Source organism: Amblyomma americanum, chromosome 1 (assembly GCF_052857255.1).
Source record: "Amblyomma americanum isolate KBUSLIRL-KWMA chromosome 1, ASM5285725v1, whole genome shotgun sequence".
Classification (NCBI taxonomy): Eukaryota; Metazoa; Arthropoda; class Arachnida; order Ixodida; family Ixodidae; genus Amblyomma; species Amblyomma americanum.
In genome coordinates this window covers 243,987,040-244,008,407 of record NC_135497.1, presented here as the reverse complement: position 1 = coordinate 244,008,407, position 21,368 = coordinate 243,987,040, and positions in this window count along the sequence as shown.

The following is a 21,368-nucleotide window of genomic DNA, read 5'->3' as shown; positions in this document are numbered from 1 at the left end:
GGCACTTCAGACAATCCTGTATATGTCGTTCGTCTATATATACTCGACACTGGCCGACCTCCATCTGGTACAAGTTTTACCATCATTCGTACCAAAATTCACGCAACCGTTTGTGGATCGTACAGCGTTCCAGGTGGTGTCATACGATTTCACTTTGCATAGCTCACATGTGCACAAATGTATCTCAATGATACGATCGTCCCTGGTACAAATCTCGGTATTTAATGCATTTATAAAGTGCCTCGAATGAAGCGCATTGCACGAAGTCAGCACAATTTTGGATACCCTGTTTAGTCTTCCGCACCATTTGGAATGATGTGAACTCAGGAATTATGATCCCACCGACGAGCATCACCATGACCACACAGTTGTGGCGTGCAGCCATATATATACCCTGTATGCAGCAAACAGACCTACATGAATGCATTTCCTGTGCTTCAGCATATATATTTTGTTTACTTTTTGATTATGCGAATTTTGGGAAACAATATTTTTCACGACCCCATGAGATTCGTATCACTGAGATTGCACTGATTTGGTTTATGGGGGTTTAATGTCCCAAAGCGACTCAGGCTATGAGGGACCAAGATTGCACTGAATTCTGCTCTAAATTTATTGACAAACAAGAGCATCGTGCGCCGTATACATCTTCAAGCGATTATTTTATCTTTCAAAAATTTTGTAAGTCAGCACAAGTCTCCATTGAGCATTTTTTTCTAACACCTAGCCACAATTACTCCTCAGCATCAGCCATGTATATGAGCACATTTTTTTGTTCAGCTTTAACACACTTTTGCTGTATATTTTGGCACATAATGAACTATCAATATCAGACAGCACATAAAACCCAATGCACTAGCAGCTACACACAGTGGCTAAGCTAGTATGTATGAGGCCAAGCATAAACAGAGACTGACCGTGAGCTCCATGACGACAGCATAAGACCGAGGAACGAGCTAATACGAGCCAACGCCCCAAACTTAAAGAACATTGTAACCAGCCCTTTCTTTGAAAACTGTTGACAGGCACACAGTAATAGTTCTAATGCACTAATGATCGTGGTACAACTTTGCAAACTTAATGTACAAATTGTCTCTATTTACTGCACCTTATGTTTCACAATAATTGCTGAGAAAGGAAGACCTCTTGCAAGGAAAACCAGGGGTTCTTTAGCATAGACTGATATTGCGCAGAATATGTGCTTTTTGTATTTTGCCTGCATCTCAATGCAGCTACAAACTAAGTTATTTTGTTAACGCTAGATATCGTTTCTTGAAATTTGGTAACAACACTGTTACACCAGAGCGCACAGGAAGCAGAAGGCACTGCAGAGATTGCAGACTAAACTCGACAGAAATGTTGATCGTCTGCAACGTATTTGAAGTTTGAAACTGCAGACGATAAACAACGCATGGCTTTGTGAAATCTGTATTTCATTACTTGTTTGTGGTTTCGAACCAAGTTTCCTCTAAATAAAGAATGAGGCAACTTGGATGCTGTTCTTGGAATGCCAAGGGGGAAATACATTCTTTGCTTGTAAAAGCTTGCACTGCCCATGCCGTGTGCCACAAGTAAATAAAGAAGTGCAGATTGGAAGCTTATAGTATTCTGCTTAGGAACTGAAACGATTCGTCATCTATCTATGTCTGGGAAAGTTTTACCTCAGGAGGATTCCTTTAAAAATGACATGCTGGATGCATGGGTTGCTATGTTTGGGGAATGGGCTGGGCCTACCCACAAACACAGCCTAGAACATGCATGGCATGTGCAGCCTCTGTCAAAATTAGAGAGCTAGACGGGTTTGCGTCTAAGCTGAATGTGGGGCTTTTGTAGCATCCGTGGGTGTTCAACCTCCGCAGGGATAACGATGAGAGTTCCCCTCACTTTCAAGAGATCTGGAACTCTTACGATGCACATCAATCCACACAGCATGGCCAAGAAGAAAACCCTGTGGACTCCTTGCTTTTGCCAAAGGCTGTATGTGGAACACCGCTCCATTCTTTTCACTCCAGTTAGCCCTTCCATCTTGGCACAGTTCCGGTGTACACTCAAACTGAAATAGTCACTGTGCCTTTGATTTACTTTTCTCACCTCAAAGCCTTCCCCTCCTTTCTAGTGAGCTCTTCAAGCAGCGTTATGCTTTTTTTCTTTATGCCCAATAATTCATTATTGGACATTTTTGTGATAACATGGTTCAACTATGCAAAAACTAATTTCCCGATATTTTTTAAAAATTGCTGTTATCCAGTAAATGCATGAATTAAAAATGCTTTCACTAACTGTGGTAGCAATATTATTTCAATGTGCCAAACCAAAACAACACAGATTCAAGGCAGTTTCTTTTTTTCAAAAATATCATGGTAAGCTGCGCGTACCAAGGCATGGATGGACACCCCCCCGTCAAAAGTCTTCAGGCCACAGCATTCACTTGTAGTGGAATGAATGCCTCTTGAATGCTTCGCGTCTTGGAGCATTCAAAGTACACTTCAAGCAGCAAGCTTCTCTAGTGCGAGAAGAAACCACCTCCTAATATTTCAAGGCCCTTTAATCCCACCGTACGTGATGGCTCCATTATGTGGCTCAAGCGAAAAGCATTTCGCCTGAAGACTTCTGGCCAAGACTGCGCACTTTCACAGCAAAGTCTGCCTGTAGGTCTCTCAAAATCATATGCTTGCTGAAGTAGAGCACTAGTGCTGGCACTGCCTGCGATTGACAGCATCTAGCTAGCTGGCCAGCACCTTAGCCCCATGGCTTCTCAGGCACAGACTGTAATGTACAGCTTCTAATGAAAGCAGTCTCACATGATAAGAGACACACTAGCATCGAAAAGTGAAGCTATGTTCACATGACAAACACAAGGCAACCTTGAAAGACGCTAAGATGCCGCACCAAATTATTTTACATAGCGTCAACTCTCAGAAGGCACAAAATAAATAATCCTTTCTGTGTCAAAGCCCCTTACATGTCGATGGTGAAGAAGCACAAAAAAAATTATCCTCATAAGAAAGACTTCAGAAAATATTGCCACTCTACACAGTTACTCCTCATAGAATGAATATTTTTGTTTGTTTTTGCACTTTGTGTTCCCTTCTATCCAGGCATTGTGTGGCAAAAAAAATTAAGAGGCACGTAAACGTCCTGTATTTTATGCTTCTAGATGAACTTGGCATCACCAGCTTAGGTGGCTTACTGGTCATTTAGTCCCTGTTCTCTCACTGTGACGTTTTACACATGCCTTCCCAAATGTGCTGCCCTTACAGTCATCCATTCCCAAGCTAAGAGTAGGCAGCAGTAAAATGCAGTTGTCCTGTACAATCAATGTTATACCACCACGTACACAGCCACTGCAACATAGCTGGTGTAACTACTTGACATCTGACAAAAATTCAGGAAATATTTCAGCCAAGGAGAACAGCACAAAAAATGCAACCTTGAAATGAAAAGGGGCTTTCTGTTAAAGGCTGAAAGCAAATGAACAAACAAATAATCTTCTGCCAATAAAGTTATAGTGGCGCATGAGGTGAATGAAGAATTCACTGGGCTGATCCATGCACACTGTACCATATATATTGTACTGTAATACAGTGCCAAAAAGGCCATAGCACAATTGGCCCCGAAATGAATACCACAGTGCTAACTCAAAAATAAATTTTGCTATCACTGCAACAAAAATGGAGCCATCCTGATGTTTGCAGAGGTCACACTGTCACTTCCACGCTCACAGGAAACTTGAATAAATAATGGTCTGATTTCTTTTCTCTTATATTCTCATATAACAATGATAAGGAATGTGGGCAAAGATCTCGCTTCCTTTTTCCCGTAGCCGCATGATGTATGGCAAACAATACACTACCTCATAACCTTGTAACAGTAAAGTTATTTCCAATCAGTGCAGTCTTTAGGCTGAAAATTGCACAATGCCAGATGATGCACAGCCACAATGAGATCATTAAACTGTCTACTGCTAGCCCAACAACATGCATGATTACAATGTTTGAGGACTCAGTAGATGACATACTTTGATGACCCAGTTTCTGAGGTCACTAAGAATGCCACAGCCATCTAAAATTTACATACCCAGAATCCCATCAAGCTGAGCAGCCAGGAACATTCACTTGGAGGGCAGCTGCGGCTGGCTCAAAGTCAGGGAGGCATGCTCGGGAACTACCCCATCATCTCCACAGCCACCACATGTTTTGAGCCATTCTCCTTCCACTAGGCATGCTTGCCTGCTCTCAGCTAGTGAGCCCCAAGTGCACACAGGAATGACTTTAGAGGACAGCACATCACCCCGATTATGACTAATGGACTGAGAACAGCATACATACAATTACAGATATTAAAGGGACTCACTTGCAAGCAAAAGTAGGCACTCCCCTTCTATTTGTTCAGCAGAGCTAAGAAATTCCGCTGTCAAGAGACACTTCCACTGCCTTCCTTGCTCGAACTATCTCCACTTCCAAAGCTTCTTTGCTCAGAACCTGCAATAAAGCAACAGCGAATCTGAGCATAACCACCACCTTTCTTCCTTTCTTTTCTCAATCCCTCCTTTACCTTTTCCCTTACGGCGCGGTTCTGGTGTTTGCCGAGATGTGAGACAGATACTGCGCCACTTCTTTTCCCCGACAACCAATTTTCAACACCAGTGCCCAGTCATATGCTAACAATAATACACGAATCTGCCCTGAGCAATATCTTTCCTGATTTGTTACACACCCACAGAAACCAGAGAAGAGAATCAAAAAGCTAAAATACTCAACATATGCTCTTGCTCTGAGAACAGTTAGGCAAGCATGAACACTGCAGTGCTGAACACTTTGCAGGATAGCGGAACTCTCACTTGGTTCACGTGCCGCCAAATGGACAATGGTGCACCTATATAAGATATTTTTGCATGTTGAATAATAATTAAGTATCAAACAGACTATTCAGCATTTTTATTTTTTGCCAAATGACCTTTTTCGTGTTGACTTTGCTTTTACAGGTGGAGGTGTACAGTTAAAAATGGATAATATTTGATAAACTGTTCAGCTTTTGAGCCTTTTCCACCGGTGAACTGCCTCATAATACCTTATGAAGTAACTTTCAATTCTGATGAAAGTTTTCTTAAGCGTCGACTACGATGAGGTACGGATAGAGACCACATTCGATGTATTTTTACGAAGTCATTAGTACAATAGTGTACTTGTTGTTTTCTACTAAACGAAAGGAGAAAGTAGCTTGTAAAGTGATGTCATTCAATTTCTGGAGTCATTCCAAGTGCAATTTTACCTTTGTATCCATACGCGATTCGCATGCAGCTTGTGTCTTGTAAAGCATTAAACACAGGTCTATGATTACACCTCCTAGCACTTGGCTGCTGACCCAAAAGATGCGGGTTCAGTCCCAAACGCGGCGGTCGAATTTCGATGGAGGCCAAATTCTAGAGGCCCGCGTATTGTGCGATGTCAGTGGATGTTAAAGAATGCCAGGTGGTCAAATTTTCTGGAGCCCTTCACTACAGCGGCCCTCATAGCCTGAGTCGCTTCGGGGTGTTAAACCCCCATAAACAAAGATATGATTACACCACCTTGAGGCTGAAAAGAAGAGCGTACTAAAAGGTGGCCATTTCTTCCAGTGACGTTAAAAAATTAAGCATAGGCTAAAGAAACCTTACACCTTCTATGAAGCATGTCAGTGAAGCATGTTCTTCAAATCTGAAGCACCTTTCTTTGCCTTGTTCTCATCCTAGGAAAAACCCTCACCGAGTCAATTTCAAAAGCAAATGCTGTAGTTAGATAGCATTAGTGCAACAGAATGTCCAGAATATGAAAAACACGTCGAAACAAAACTTTTGGGGGATCAGATTCGGTTAGACATACCGCTTTTCAAGTTCAGGTTGGCTCCAGAGAAAATTTTCATTCTGGGTGACACAGGTTCAAGCCGGTTCAAACGAGTTCAGAACTGCAAAGAATTTATGAACATGCTTTGGTTTACACAACTCTGTTGATTGATGGCTTCTTTTTTTTTCAGGCGATATCAGCGTGCAAACCAAATTTATTTTATGCGAGATGTCTCAATTAGGCTCGCACTTAAATTTACTGCATGCAAATGAAAAAAAAAGTAATGGGCAAGATTAGCACAAAGGTTTAGGTGGCCAGCTATATTGGCTACCACTTGTTGAAGAGAACATGCTGCTGCGCCAGTTGCTCCTGCATACTGCGGTGAGCACAAAGCCCAGATGAGGGACACATAAAAACACTTATGAAATATGCTTTGGCATAATTAAAATTTGCACAGCATTTTTTTTTGTTCATTTCTCAGTAATGTTGCGTCCTACAGTATACTCTCATACAAAGATGGCTTCTGAAAATATAAGTTAGGATAAGACTTGTGTCAGACTATTAATTGGTAATGTGAGAGAGGAATGAGCCATGAAACAAATAACTTCTATAAAACGTCTTCAAACAACTCCAAACATCTAGCAACGTCAAACTCTAGATTGAAACATTTAAAAACATCTCAGCAATGGAGGTTTATCCACAAACGTTTTAAAAACGTACTGACTAAAGAGGTTTATTCACAAACATTTTAAAATGTAAGACAAAAGAGGTTTACTCACAAACGTTCTGAAAACTCTAAATATATAGTTTGCTCGTAACGTTTTAAAAAGTTCTCTAATGAGAAGTTTACTTGGGAACTTATGCAGGTATGAAACTGCAGGTATGAAACTTTTCACTCTAAGAAAAATTTGCAAGGTGGCATGCAAAAGAAGCATCCTAGCTGCTACTACCAGTTTTAATGCCAAGCAATATTGTTTTTCTATTGGACACTTATATAATAAACTATAGCAGACACTGATGAAGTGGGTTTTCTTGCCTTATTTGAAGGTGTATTTATGATGCAAAGGGCAGCTGCCTGTCCTTTGCAGTTCGACCTATACTGCACATATCTGAGCAAACAAAATCTGCAGCTCTAAAAGACGCATGAGCACTAAACCTAATGAAATAGCCCAGTAAAAAAAAAAACAATGGGTCCAGTTGGGCATACCATTCGATTCCAATTGGTCAGCCAGCTGGGCTCATGAATCCAAGTGAGTAGTCCATTTGGTTTCCCTAGTCCCAGTTGGACATTCCAATTGGTTCTGCATTTCCAACTGGTTTGTGAGGTTCCAATTGATTTCGGCACTCCCAGTTGTATCGCCCAACTGGAACCATTTGAAATCAATTGGAGCTCCCAGTTGGAACCAAGAAAACCATTTGGAAGCTGATCTCCAACCTGGAAGCTCCAGTTGGTTTCAACTGGGCGATCCAAATAGAAAATTTAAGTGTAAGTCAATCATGTCTTTCAATCTGTGGATATATTTAGCTGGCTATAAAACAGAACACTAGGCTAATTAGGTTCTTGTAAAAGAGATAGTAGCAGCTTAATCTCTTGAATTCTTTTCATCACTTCCACCATCACTGCGGGTTTTCTTAAATTAGCTTTGCTTAATGTTCCCCTGCAACTGGCTCCAGCTAGACGGTATGTATAAGTGACTACAAACGCGTGCTCTGTGGATATACGTTGAGAACTTGTGTTGGTATACAGTGTATGACTCTATATGTGCATAATGCATGCTTGTTGGTCTCTCTTGTTTTCTTAACGACGTGTATTTATAATTTTAGTTCCCTTGTAGAAATGTTTGCAGCAGTCTCACAGCAGTTATAGAAGAAAAGCCAATTGGATCCAATCAATTGTAATTTTTTTTTGCTGACCAGCTCAAACCATGAGTCAAATAGGTATGCCAACTTCCATTGGTGGATCATTTCGTCTGGTTGGATGGCCAATTATTTCTAATTGGAAGCACCAGTTGGGCTCAATTGGTCGAGCCCAATGGGTGCTTAAAACACATTTGGTTTTCGACCCATTGGTTTCAAGTGAAAATTTTCTAATTGGACCCATTGTTTTTTTTTTACTGGGATCCCACTCGTTGAATTTAGAGGGTTCTAAATATATAGCTTACTGATCTTGAGTCTATAGGCTTCATATAAGGAGCCATTTCCAAAAATAAAAAAGTCTAAATATGTTCTTAAGGAGTTCTTACGAAGAAGTTTTCTAGATCTTTTTTGGCGGAGCATTAGCAGGCATATAACACCTCTTTTTGCCTATTGTCAACAGAACATCTGAAAATAGATTTCTTCTAGACATTATCGTAAACTTTTGTAGACATTTGTTACACATTGCGTAGCCCTTCTTGTGTTTTGTGGGGAGATACCGGGACAAATAAAGTAACGGGTCATGCTCGAAAGAGAGATATTTCTCCAAATTGTCAACAACACTTTTTTTTTTCTCTGCAAAAAGAAAGTTTCAAGTCACAATTTGATATGCAAGGGCCCTCCCCCAGTCTCATCTGCGTGTACTAATAATAAAAAGACCTGATCAGTAAAATTAGCAAATCAAGCTATCGTAATAATTTCCTATACCTACAAGTTCACTTTTAAATTCAGTGTTCAGCAAATTTTCTAAAGCTGAGAAGTAATTACACAGATTGACTATTTTTGTCCACACGCATAGCATTACATCTTATGAGAGAAATCATACGAGGAAAAGCTGACAAGATGTGAATGTGCAGACATTTGGTATTTTCAGGATGCCCTACAGCGTGAATAGTACCTTTTACACTGAGCCGAGGCTTTTTTATTAGCATTGTTCACTCAACTTTCACTTCAGATGTGAAATATAGTGAACTGTAAGGAAGAAAACAAATCAAGAAATTGGGTGATTTCCAAAGACGCGAGAATTCTTCTTTGTGTATGAGAATAAAACAGCCTGGACATCCCAGATATTTACACACAGGTTTTTACACTGAAGGCGTTCCGCTGGGAAAACTTAATTGCCACCTGCTTACATGCAATGCCATATGACTTCAGGCATATTGGAAGCATGGAAGAATGCTAACATATTCATCCATAAAGAAGAGGGTGATCAAGAATTGAAATTTTAGAGGCTGTTTACCTTACTGCCAGTTGCTCACAAAGCCTTTAGCAAGTAAGTGATAACACAATCACACCAGTTTTAGGGCTGTCTAGAAAACAAGTAGGTGGGTTTCTGGAAACATTATGGCAAAAAGTAGGTCGGATAGACCTGGTACATTTTTTCCCGAGTTTGTCAGTGTTTTTAAAAGTCTGGTTTTCAATTCTAGCTTGGCTCAATGTTATTCTCATTGCACTTGTTTGGCTTATCACCCGCAAGGATAATTATACCTCTGAGTCAAGAATGCTTACCCGCTGCGCGTATTGGGGAGATTGGTGTTTGGTGCGCATACTTTGAGTGCACCAGCGATGAACAATTTGTTCTGCTTTGAGCATGACAAACACCATATATTCCAGTTGTACCATTTACTGTATGTTGTTGCGTTAGAACATGCGAACTGTAGAATTAGTCCTGGCTCCTTCCACGCAAACATGAGGCACATGCGCTTTTCTGCCGTATGCTCAAGTACGCTTCATACCTACGGTGAGCCACTGTCCAATTGAAGTTGAGTACGCGCTGCATCATTGCTAGAAATATGCGTGAGGCATGTGGCAACAGCTGAGTGAATGCCATTTGCTTGCTCTAAGCATGAACCCGCTTTCGCAAACTCTCATGCGAAAGACGAAGCTGTGAGCAAGGCGCTTACCACATCTTTCCTAACAAATATCACTATTTACCCAGAAGTGGACCGTATATGCTTCTCGGCTTCCGGTTCCTCCATCCATCGTGTAATCTGGAGGAGGATGTCTTCACCTCGGCAGATGCACCAGCCTGCTTATTGCCACTATATCACCATAGGCATCAAATAACTCAAAGCATACTGTTGCTTTTACCATGGCTATGAGGCAGAATCTGAAAGTCTAAAAGATGGACATCTATTTGCAGAGCTAGCATGACATTTTTTATGTCACGTTACGGACGTGTGATGTGTGCAGGGTATGAGTGCTCGATCACCAGCGGGATTGGTATATTATTGCAAGATGTTAATCAGGCCAAGGTATGTGGTCCTGATGATATTCCTCCAGTGTAATTCACAAATTGTGTATGATTCACCAACTTTGTTAAAAGCTTTGCAAACTGTTCACATCAACTTTACAAGACAGTGCTGTAATGACTGATAGGTACAGAGTTAATTATATTACTTTAAGAACAAGCAAGAAATTTATGCTTGGGAGTGCTTTTATCTCAGGCCTTAAAATAAGCAAGTGAATTACATTGGGAATAAGGCAGCCATCAGTTCTGGGTTGATTACAGTAGAGATTCGGTCATTTGCACAGTGATTTCAGAATACAGCTGATAGTCATGTGTGATCAATACTTGAATATGGATGTGTCTGTTGGGGCTTGCAGACATGGCCACTTATAAGTAAATTGAAAAAATTCACAACAGTCCTGCTTGATTTCCACTGGGAAATTAAAGACAGGAAATCAGAATGACAGAGCAAAACGCAAACTGAAATAGAAACAACAGAATGACCACGGAAAAAATATTGGATTAAAATCTTTCTACAATATTTACTTGCTAAAACTGCTGTAAACTGTGAGAAATATACTCTTGTCCTATGGGGTGGTGCAAGTAACTGTTAAATAAAAAATAAATATTGATGTTCAGAGAAGTAGCCACTTTTTTTTTTATTCTAAGGACACTATATAAGCTCCAAGCAACCAAAGGGCGGCTCACTGTAAGCAACACCGAAAGAGTCATTATGCATTGGAGAAAAGGAGCAAGCACATAAACCAAGCAGCACTATCACCTATGTTTAGGACCTACCAGATCACAGATTGCAGAAAACATGTGGATGCCACATCGAGCTCAGATTAGACACAGAGCAGTGGATGCAATATTAATGACTACTGTTTGCACTCTGAACAGTTTAGTTATGGGAGGTTGTGCTTAGTGGGATTTTTCCATTCCTGTGTTCAATGCTAAGATAAGAGAGCAAGTATATGCCATCATGAAACTGTTTGCAACAGTGTCTAAAGGCAATGATCTTACAGCCCAGTGCGCTGTCCTAGGTTACCTGACACAATTGTCACTTCCGCTCCTTTAATACAACTTGGGCCAGGCCAGACGCGGGGGAACGGCCTAGCAAACGGAAATACGCGGCCACGCCAGACGCGGGGCTTCTGCAGCGGTTTTGGCAACATTGCATTTGTCGGGAACAGACGTGGGCAACACTGCACTTGGCTGCAGCGTCTGTTTTGGCAACATTGCACTTGCCAGGAATGGGCGTGGGCAACATTGGGCTTGTCTGCGGCGGCTAGCAAACGGAAATACGCGGCCCAGACAAGCTATATATCCGCCACATCAACCGAGTGAAAAGCGTGATGCAAGAATTGCAGTACTTGTCTTTGCAGCTCCTCGAAAGTCACCACTGTGGCCTGCAAAACTTTCATACACTTGGCGGTGCTTAGGGCAGGTAGTGACAGCTGATCTGGATAATGAGAGCGAAATAACTAGAAGGAAAAGAATGGAGTGGAGTGCATATAGCAGGTTCTCTCAGATCATGAATGGCAGTCTACTAATATCCCTCAATAGAAAAGCGTACAACCGCCGTATCTTACCTGTACTCACCTACGGGGCAGAAACATGGAGGCTAACGAAAAGGGTTCAGCTTAAATTAAGGAAAGCGCAGCGAGCCATGGAAAGAAAAATGATAGGTGTAACGTTAGTACACTGGAAGCAGGCAAAGTGGGTGAAGGAACAAACGCCGGTTAATGACATCCTAGTCGAAATGGGCTTGGGCAGGGAATGTAATGCGAATGCAAGATAACCACTGGCCCTTAAAGGTAACGAAGTGGATTCCAAGAGAAGGCAAGTGTAGCAGAGGGCGGCAGAAGGTTAGGCGAGCGGATGAAGGCATACAGTGGGCACAGCTAAGAAACGACAGGGTTAACTGCAGAGACATGGGAGAGGCCTTCGCCCTGCAGTGGATGTGGTCATGCTGATGATGATAATGATGACACTTGGTGGGAAACAGTGCATATCATGTACAGTACTCACGGATTGAAATAGGACATTCGAAGCGCAAGCCTTGCAGTGCCACGCAGGCATGTGCTAAACCACAGGCCGGCTCGTTGGCGACTGGAAGGAACAATTCTGCTTTGTAGATGTTCTCCCCCTCGTGCCATACCACAATGCACCACCTTGGTTCCATGAGCATCTACGGGCGGCGCTCCATGAAGCGACGGCCACGCGCTCCAAATGTCCTATTTCAATCCGTGAGTACTGTACTTTGCAAATGACTTTAGCCATGAACCTACACAGATGTCCACCATAACTTTAGGAACTGGGTACGCTGGATGAATCTACGGCCACATCGTTTCGGAAAAGGTACTCAGCATAAGACCATATTTACACCATCAATAAGATGACAGAGAAAGGTGTTGAATATAACCAGCCCCTATATATCTTTCATACATTACAAGAAAGTATTTGAATAATTGGAAAGATCAGCAGCCATACCAGCATTATATAACCATGGTGTGGAAGAGGATATGAAGGTGATGGTAAATAATTATAAGTGACCGTGGTCCTCCCCAGCAAAAGTTACCGAATGCCAATTAGTGAGGGTGTCACGCAAAGTGGCACAATTTCTCCACTGCCACTCCTCAAGTGTTTACAAGAGGTGTGAAGACAGATATCTTGTAAAAATTTGGAGAATGACAGTAATGTAGAACCTTAGTATCCTCTGATTTGCTGATGCAGTAAATTTTGCTGCAGTCATGCCCCTTCTTCACTCATCAACGCTGTTTTATTTACTCTTAGAAATATAAGCATCATATCGCGGCAAAATTGCAAACACCACATTTTAGCAGAGTCATAGATTGTACATATGGTGCGTGTTCTCGCATAAGCGATGGTGTCCTGCGTAGCGCTGCGGGTATGGATGGCCACCAGACGCCACTGGGCAGGTAGGGTTAGCTGACTCGCAAACACCGTCTTCTGTTGTTGCACGTGTCGAAATTCCCTATCGAAATAATCACACGTCCGTCTTCCCCACAGCAACTGCTGCGTCGTGGCCGTGGGGGGCATCCGAACGAGCCCCGGAAGCAGTCTTCTTGCAGCAGGGGCTCCCATTCCTCGCACTGCTCCAATGCGCCACGATCACGATCATGGCGACGCACGTACCCGTTGTACGAGTACGGAAGCGTGCACCGCGGCGCGAGATGGAACTCGACGAACGCTCCGGTGACGTCCGACTTGCTGAACACGTCGTCGAGGTGGCAAAAAGCCCAGAGGTAGTCCTGTTCCAGCAGGGCCTGCAATTCGCCATGCCTCTCGAACGCGCAAGGGTCGCTGAAGTTGGCGACGCACAAGTCGTACTGTACTACGTGTGCCGCCGGGCGAGACAGAACTCGGCGAACGTTCCGGTGACGTCCGACTTGCTGAACACGTCGTCGAGGTGGCAAAGAGCCCAGAGGTAGTCCTGTGCCAGCAGGGCCTGCAATTCGCCACACCGCTCGAACGCGCAAGGGTCGCTGAAGTTGGCGGCGCACACATCGTACGTGTGCCGCCGGGCGAGACAGAACTCGGCGAATGTTCTGGCGAACTCTGACCTTCTGAATATGTCGTGGAGGTAGCACAGGGTGTCTTCCAGGGCAGGCTCACAGGAAGCTGCGTAGGGAGACATCCTTTCGACTGGTCGCGGAGGTTCATTGATGGAGAACCCTTGAGCTGACACGACTGCGACGACGAGCACATCTGAGCGTTCTATATGAGCCAGCGTCTGAATGTGCTGTGGCCTCGGCAAATGGAGAAGCTCGAGTGAACATTCTTCCCAAGCGACAGCGTGGGGGCGCCGCTTCCGTCGACGTGATTTGTCGATTGCAGTGACTGCACGTGATTTGTCGACTGCAGTGATTGCACCTGCCAGGCAGTTTCGGCGGAGAGAAATTTCTTCGCGTTGTTCCGCGGCAGTTTTGAACTTGGTGCGTCTTGAATTTAAAGGACATGGAGGAAAAAATTGAAACTGTTCTTACGTGTTAGTATAGAATACCGCGTACAGTTAAAAGACGCTACGTATACTTTCACTGGCAACACAGCTACGAATGACAGCAGCAGCCGTGCCCCGACCAACTGCTGTTGAAAGATACTTCCTTTTGAGAGCTCGGTGGTTTCCAGAGGAGGACTCAAGAGACATATTATACATCTCAGACGTGGTTGGCGGGGATAGTGTAATAGGGTATTTCAATTAGCATTTAGATTGTCGTCTCACAAAATGTTTTCGGTTTATCTGTCACGAAATTTCCTAGCTGTTCGAGACAGGTCCCGTCATCACCACCTACCCACCAGATAAAAAAATTTACGCGACAGCTTGTACAGCTGGTTATGTTGAAAAGCCGTCGGCGTAGTAGCTAGTAGTCGTACCCCGCCGCGGTGGCTCAGTGGTTATTTTCTAAGGCACTCGTCTATACTGAGTCGGACTAACTGGGTTCGATCGAAGCCGACCGCGGGGGACGCGTTTCGGTGGAGATGAAACACAAAAGGCGCCTGTGTGCTCTGCTATGTCAGTGCACGTTAAAGATCCTCAGGTGGTCTAAATTATTCCGGGGACCTCCACGGCACCTCTTTCTTTCTTTCTTTCTTTCTTTCTTTCTTTCTTTCTTTCTTTCTTTCTTTCTTTCTTTCTTTCTTTCTTTCTTTCTTTCTTTCTTTCTTCTTTCACTCCCTCCTTTATCACTTCCCTTACAGCGCTGTTCAGCTAGGTGTTCACCGAGATATGTGAGACAGTTACTGCGTCATTTCCTTTCCTAAAAAACAATTTAAAAAAAATTGTAGTATTTGGCAGCGCGTGCCAAATAATCGGGGGTGCGTAAAAAAATCGTATCGTAATTTGTACTTCTAGAGATTGATGACTGATTGGTGTGTGATAGGCGATGACAAGCTAAGGAAATCATTGCAATTAATTGATTAATTAAAGAAATGAAACAATTGGAGAAGGGGGTTCAAAGCTGTCAAAACGCTCAGACTGAAAAAACCAATGTTTGATGACATGGCAGTTGAGAAAATTTAGAGTGTGTAATTGATAAATTAATTGAAACAATTTAAAAAAAAAGAAAACTGGGTTCAAAGGTGTTTCCAATGGTCAAAGCGTCGCGCCGAACGGGTGATTCGTGGGCTTCCTGGCACCGCTGCAACACGCTGTCACGTTTCACCCTTAAACGCGATCGAAGCTTAAGCGTCCTCGAATTTTTTAGCCTTACTTTTGTATCAGGGTGGTGAGAGGTGTCACCTAGCCATTAATTCCATGCATGTTCAAGATCTTCAGATTAACTGCTGATTTTCCTTCCAAACTACTCTCGTCACCTTCTCCACCAATCCTCTAGTCGTTCTTACTTGCTTCTAACTTTTTGAAAATTGAGCATGTCCTGTCTGTTCCGAAACCCTAGGGCCTTGCGGATTCCTACAGCGGCATCCTGCACTCAGGGAGGGGGTCTGGGACTTGAGAAGAGAATGTTCTATCGTTTCTCTGTCTTGTATGCAGCAACAACAAACGTCATTCGTGGTGTCAAATCTTTGACGGCAACACTTTGTCCTCAAGCATCCAGCCCAGCCTCGAAAGTAAACCACTCCTTTTGGAATTGTCAAGACTTAAACTTGGGTTTAGCCATCCTAAAACGTACGAAATTGGCTTGTCCAGCATTTTCTTTTGCAAGTGACTTAATGCAAGAGCATTACTAGTCCCAATACGATAAAATCATGCGGCGTGTAAATGTGCACTCGCAGATGGTACAAAAATCTCAGCAATGACAAGAAAAACTGGGTGACGTCACCTAGCGGCCGTATGACAGACACACCCAGCCAAGCACAGGCACTTCAGACAATCCTGTATATGTCGTTCGTCTATATATACTCGACACTGGCCGACCTCCATCTGGTACAAGTTTTACCATCATTCGTACCAAAATTCACGCAACCGTTTGTGGATCGTACAGCGTTCCAGGTGGTGTCATACGATTTCACTTTGCATAGCTCACATGTGCACAAATGTATCTCAATGATACGATCGTCCCTGGTACAAATCTCGGTATTTAATGCATTTATAAAGTGCCTCGAATGAAGCGCATTGCACGAAGTCAGCACAATTTTGGATACCCTGTTTAGTCTTCCGCACCATTTGGAATGATGTGAACTCAGGAATTATGATCCCACCGACGAGCATCACCATGACCACACAGTTGTGGCGTGCAGCCATATATATACCCTGTATGCAGCAAACAGACCTACATGAATGCATTTCCTGTGCTTCAGCATATATATTTTGTTTACTTTTTGATTATGCGAATTTTGGGAAACAATATTTTTCACGACCCCATGAGATTCGTATCACTGAGATTGCACTGATTTGGTTTATGGGGGTTTAATGTCCCAAAGCGACTCAGGCTATGAGGGACCAAGATTGCACTGAATTCTGCTCTAAATTTATTGACAAACAAGAGCATCGTGCGCCGTATACATCTTCAAGCGATTATTTTATCTTTCAAAAATTTTGTAAGTCAGCACAAGTCTCCATTGAGCATTTTTTTCTAACACCTAGCCACAATTACTCCTCAGCATCAGCCATGTATATGAGCACATTTTTTTGTTCAGCTTTAACACACTTTTGCTGTATATTTTGGCACATAATGAACTATCAATATCAGACAGCACATAAAACCCAATGCACTAGCAGCTACACACAGTGGCTAAGCTAGTATGTATGAGGCCAAGCATAAACAGAGACTGACCGTGAGCTCCATGACGACAGCATAAGACCGAGGAACGAGCTAATACGAGCCAACGCCCCAAACTTAAAGAACATTGTAACCAGCCCTTTCTTTGAAAACTGTTGACAGGCACACAGTAATAGTTCTAATGCACTAATGATCGTGGTACAACTTTGCAAACTTAATGTACAAATTGTCTCTATTTACTGCACCTTATGTTTCACAATAATTGCTGAGAAAGGAAGACCTCTTGCAAGGAAAACCAGGGGTTCTTTAGCATAGACTGATATTGCGCAGAATATGTGCTTTTTGTATTTTGCCTGCATCTCAATGCAGCTACAAACTAAGTTATTTTGTTAACGCTAGATATCGTTTCTTGAAATTTGGTAACAACACTGTTACACCAGAGCGCACAGGAAGCAGAAGGCACTGCAGAGATTGCAGACTAAACTCGACAGAAATGTTGATCGTCTGCAACGTATTTGAAGTTTGAAACTGCAGACGATAAACAACGCATGGCTTTGTGAAATCTGTATTTCATTACTTGTTTGTGGTTTCGAACCAAGTTTCCTCTAAATAAAGAATGAGGCAACTTGGATGCTGTTCTTGGAATGCCAAGGGGGAAATACATTCTTTGCTTGTAAAAGCTTGCACTGCCCATGCCGTGTGCCACAAGTAAATAAAGAAGTGCAGATTGGAAGCTTATAGTATTCTGCTTAGGAACTGAAACGATTCGTCATCTATCTATGTCTGGGAAAGTTTTACCTCAGGAGGATTCCTTTAAAAATGACATGCTGGATGCATGGGTTGCTATGTTTGGGGAATGGGCTGGGCCTACCCACAAACACAGCCTAGAACATGCATGGCATGTGCAGCCTCTGTCAAAATTAGAGAGCTAGACGGGTTTGCGTCTAAGCTGAATGTGGGGCTTTTGTAGCATCCGTGGGTGTTCAACCTCCGCAGGGATAACGATGAGAGTTCCCCTCACTTTCAAGAGATCTGGAACTCTTACGATGCACATCAATCCACACAGCATGGCCAAGAAGAAAACCCTGTGGACTCCTTGCTTTTGCCAAAGGCTGTATGTGGAACACCGCTCCATTCTTTTCACTCCAGTTAGCCCTTCCATCTTGGCACAGTTCCGGTGTACACTCAAACTGAAATAGTCACTGTGCCTTTGATTTACTTTTCTCACCTCAAAGCCTTCCCCTCCTTTCTAGTGAGCTCTTCAAGCAGCGTTATGCTTTTTTTCTTTATGCCCAATAATTCATTATTGGACATTTTTGTGATAACATGGTTCAACTATGCAAAAACTAATTTCCCGATATTTTTTAAAAATTGCTGTTATCCAGTAAATGCATGAATTAAAAATGCTTTCACTAACTGTGGTAGCAATATTATTTCAATGTGCCAAACCAAAACAACACAGATTCAAGGCAGTTTCTTTTTTTCAAAAATATCATGGTAAGCTGCGCGTACCAAGGCATGGATGGACACCCCCCCGTCAAAAGTCTTCAGGCCACAGCATTCACTTGTAGTGGAATGAATGCCTCTTGAATGCTTCGCGTCTTGGAGCATTCAAAGTACACTTCAAGCAGCAAGCTTCTCTAGTGCGAGAAGAAACCACCTCCTAATATTTCAAGGCCCTTTAATCCCACCGTACGTGATGGCTCCATTATGTGGCTCAAGCGAAAAGCATTTCGCCTGAAGACTTCTGGCCAAGACTGCGCACTTTCACAGCAAAGTCTGCCTGTAGGTCTCTCAAAATCATATGCTTGCTGAAGTAGAGCACTAGTGCTGGCACTGCCTGCGATTGACAGCATCTAGCTAGCTGGCCAGCACCTTAGCCCCATGGCTTCTCAGGCACAGACTGTAATGTACAGCTTCTAATGAAAGCAGTCTCACATGATAAGAGACACACTAGCATCGAAAAGTGAAGCTATGTTCACATGACAAACACAAGGCAACCTTGAAAGACGCTAAGATGCCGCACCAAATTATTTTACATAGCGTCAACTCTCAGAAGGCACAAAATAAATAATCCTTTCTGTGTCAAAGCCCCTTACATGTCGATGGTGAAGAAGCACAAAAAAAATTATCCTCATAAGAAAGACTTCAGAAAATATTGCCACTCTACACAGTTACCCCTCATAGAATGAATATTTTTGTTTGTTTTTGCACTTTGTGTTCCCTTCTATCCAGGCATTGTGTGGCAAAAAAAATTAAGAGGCACGTAAACGTCCTGTATTTTATGCTTCTAGATGAACTTGGCATCACCAGCTTAGGTGGCTTACTGGTCATTTAGTCCCTGTTCTCTCACTGTGACGTTTTACACATGCCTTCCCAAATGTGCTGCCCTTACAGTCATCCATTCCCAAGCTAAGAGTAGGCAGCAGTAAAATGCAGTTGTCCTGTACAATCAATGTTATACCACCACGTACACAGCCACTGCAACATAGCTGGTGTAACTACTTGACATCTGACAAAAATTCAGGAAATATTTCAGCCAAGGAGAACAGCACAAAAAATGCAACCTTGAAATGAAAAGGGGCTTTCTGTTAAAGGCTGAAAGCAAATGAACAAACAAATAATCTTCTGCCAATAAAGTTATAGTGGCGCATGAGGTGAATGAAGAATTCACTGGGCTGATCCATGCACACTGTACCATATATATTGTACTGTAATACAGTGCCAAAAAGGCCATAGCACAATTGGCCCCGAAATGAATACCACAGTGCTAACTCAAAAATAAATTTTGCTATCACTGCAACAAAAATGGAGCCATCCTGATGTTTGCAGAGGTCACACTGTCACTTCCACGCTCACAGGAAACTTGAATAAATAATGGTCTGATTTCTTTTCTCTTATATTCTCATATAACAATGATAAGGAATGTGGGCAAAGATCTCGCTTCCTTTTTCCCGTAGCCGCATGATGTATGGCAAACAATACACTACCTCATAACCTTGTAACAGTAAAGTTATTTCCAATCAGTGCAGTCTTTAGGCTGAAAATTGCACAATGCCAGATGATGCACAGCCACAATGAGATCATTAAACTGTCTACTGCTAGCCCAACAACATGCATGATTACAATGTTTGAGGACTCAGTAGATGACATACTTTGATGACCCAGTTTCTGAGGTCACTAAGAATGCCACAGCCATCTAAAATTTACATACCCAGAATCCCATCAAGCTGAGCAGCCAGGAACATTCACTTGGAGGGCAGCTGCGGCTGGCTCAAAGTCAGGGAGGCATGCTCGGGAACTACCCCATCATCTCCACAGCCACCACATGTTTTGAGCCATTCTCCTTCCACTAGGCATGCTTGCCTGCTCTCAGCTAGTGAGCCCCAAGTGCACACAGGAATGACTTTAGAGGACAGCACATCACCCCGATTATGACTAATGGACTGAGAACAGCATACATACAATTACAGATATTAAAGGGACTCACTTGCAAGCAAAAGTAGGCACTCCCCTTCTATTTGTTCAGCAGAGCTAAGAAATTCCGCTGTCAAGAGACACTTCCACTGCCTTCCTTGCTCGAACTATCTCCACTTCCAAAGCTTCTTTGCTCAGAACCTGCAATAAAGCAACAGCGAATCTGAGCATAACCACCACCTTTCTTCCTTTCTTTTCTCAATCCCTCCTTTACCTTTTCCCTTACGGCGCGGTTCTGGTGTTTGCCGAGATGTGAGACAGATACTGCGCCACTTCTTTTCCCCGACTACCAATTTTCAACACCAGTGCCCAGTCATATGCTAACAATAATACACGAATCTGCCCTGAGCAATATCTTTCCTGATTTGTTCAATCAATCAATCAATCAATAATTTTATTTCTTCCTCACAAAAAGATTAGCGGAGGACGAGGAGGGCTCGAAGAAAAAGTGGAAGTTTCCACTTGACGAGCTTCGGGCCCCCTATTTATGAGGCATATACAGTGGAACATTAAGAAACATACATCTTTATACATTAGAAAGTTTAAAAGTCAGTATGTGTAATATGCAATACAAAAATAATATACTCATTTTAGAGCCACAAATAAAGGTCAGTATGTACAAGGAATGCAGCCACGGTAGCACACCAATTCTACAAGAGAATTTCTAAAATACAACAACAATTTCATACACGCTCACAGAAACCAGAGAAGAGAATCAAAAAGCTAAAATACTCAACATATGCTCTTGCTCTGAGAACAGTTAGGCAAGCATGAACACTGCAGTGCTGAACACTTTGCAGGATAGCGGAACTCTCACTTGGTTCACGTGCCGCCAAATGGACAATGGTGCACCTATATAAGATATTTTTGCATGTTGAATAATAATTAAGTATCAAACAGACTATTCAGCATTTTTATTTTTTGCCAAATGACCTTTTTCGTGTTGACTTTGCTTTTACAGGTGGAGGTGTACAGTTAAAAATGGATAATATTTGATAAACTGTTCAGCTTTTGAGCCTTTTCCACCGGTGAACTGCCTCATAATACCTTATGAAGTAACTTTCAATTCTGATGAAAGTTTTCTTAAGCGTCGACTACGATGAGGTACGGATAGAGACCACATTCTATGTATTTTTACGAAGTCATTAGTACAATAGTGTACTTGTTGTTTTCTACTAAACGAAAGGAGAAAGTAGCTTGTAAAGTGATGTCATTCAATTT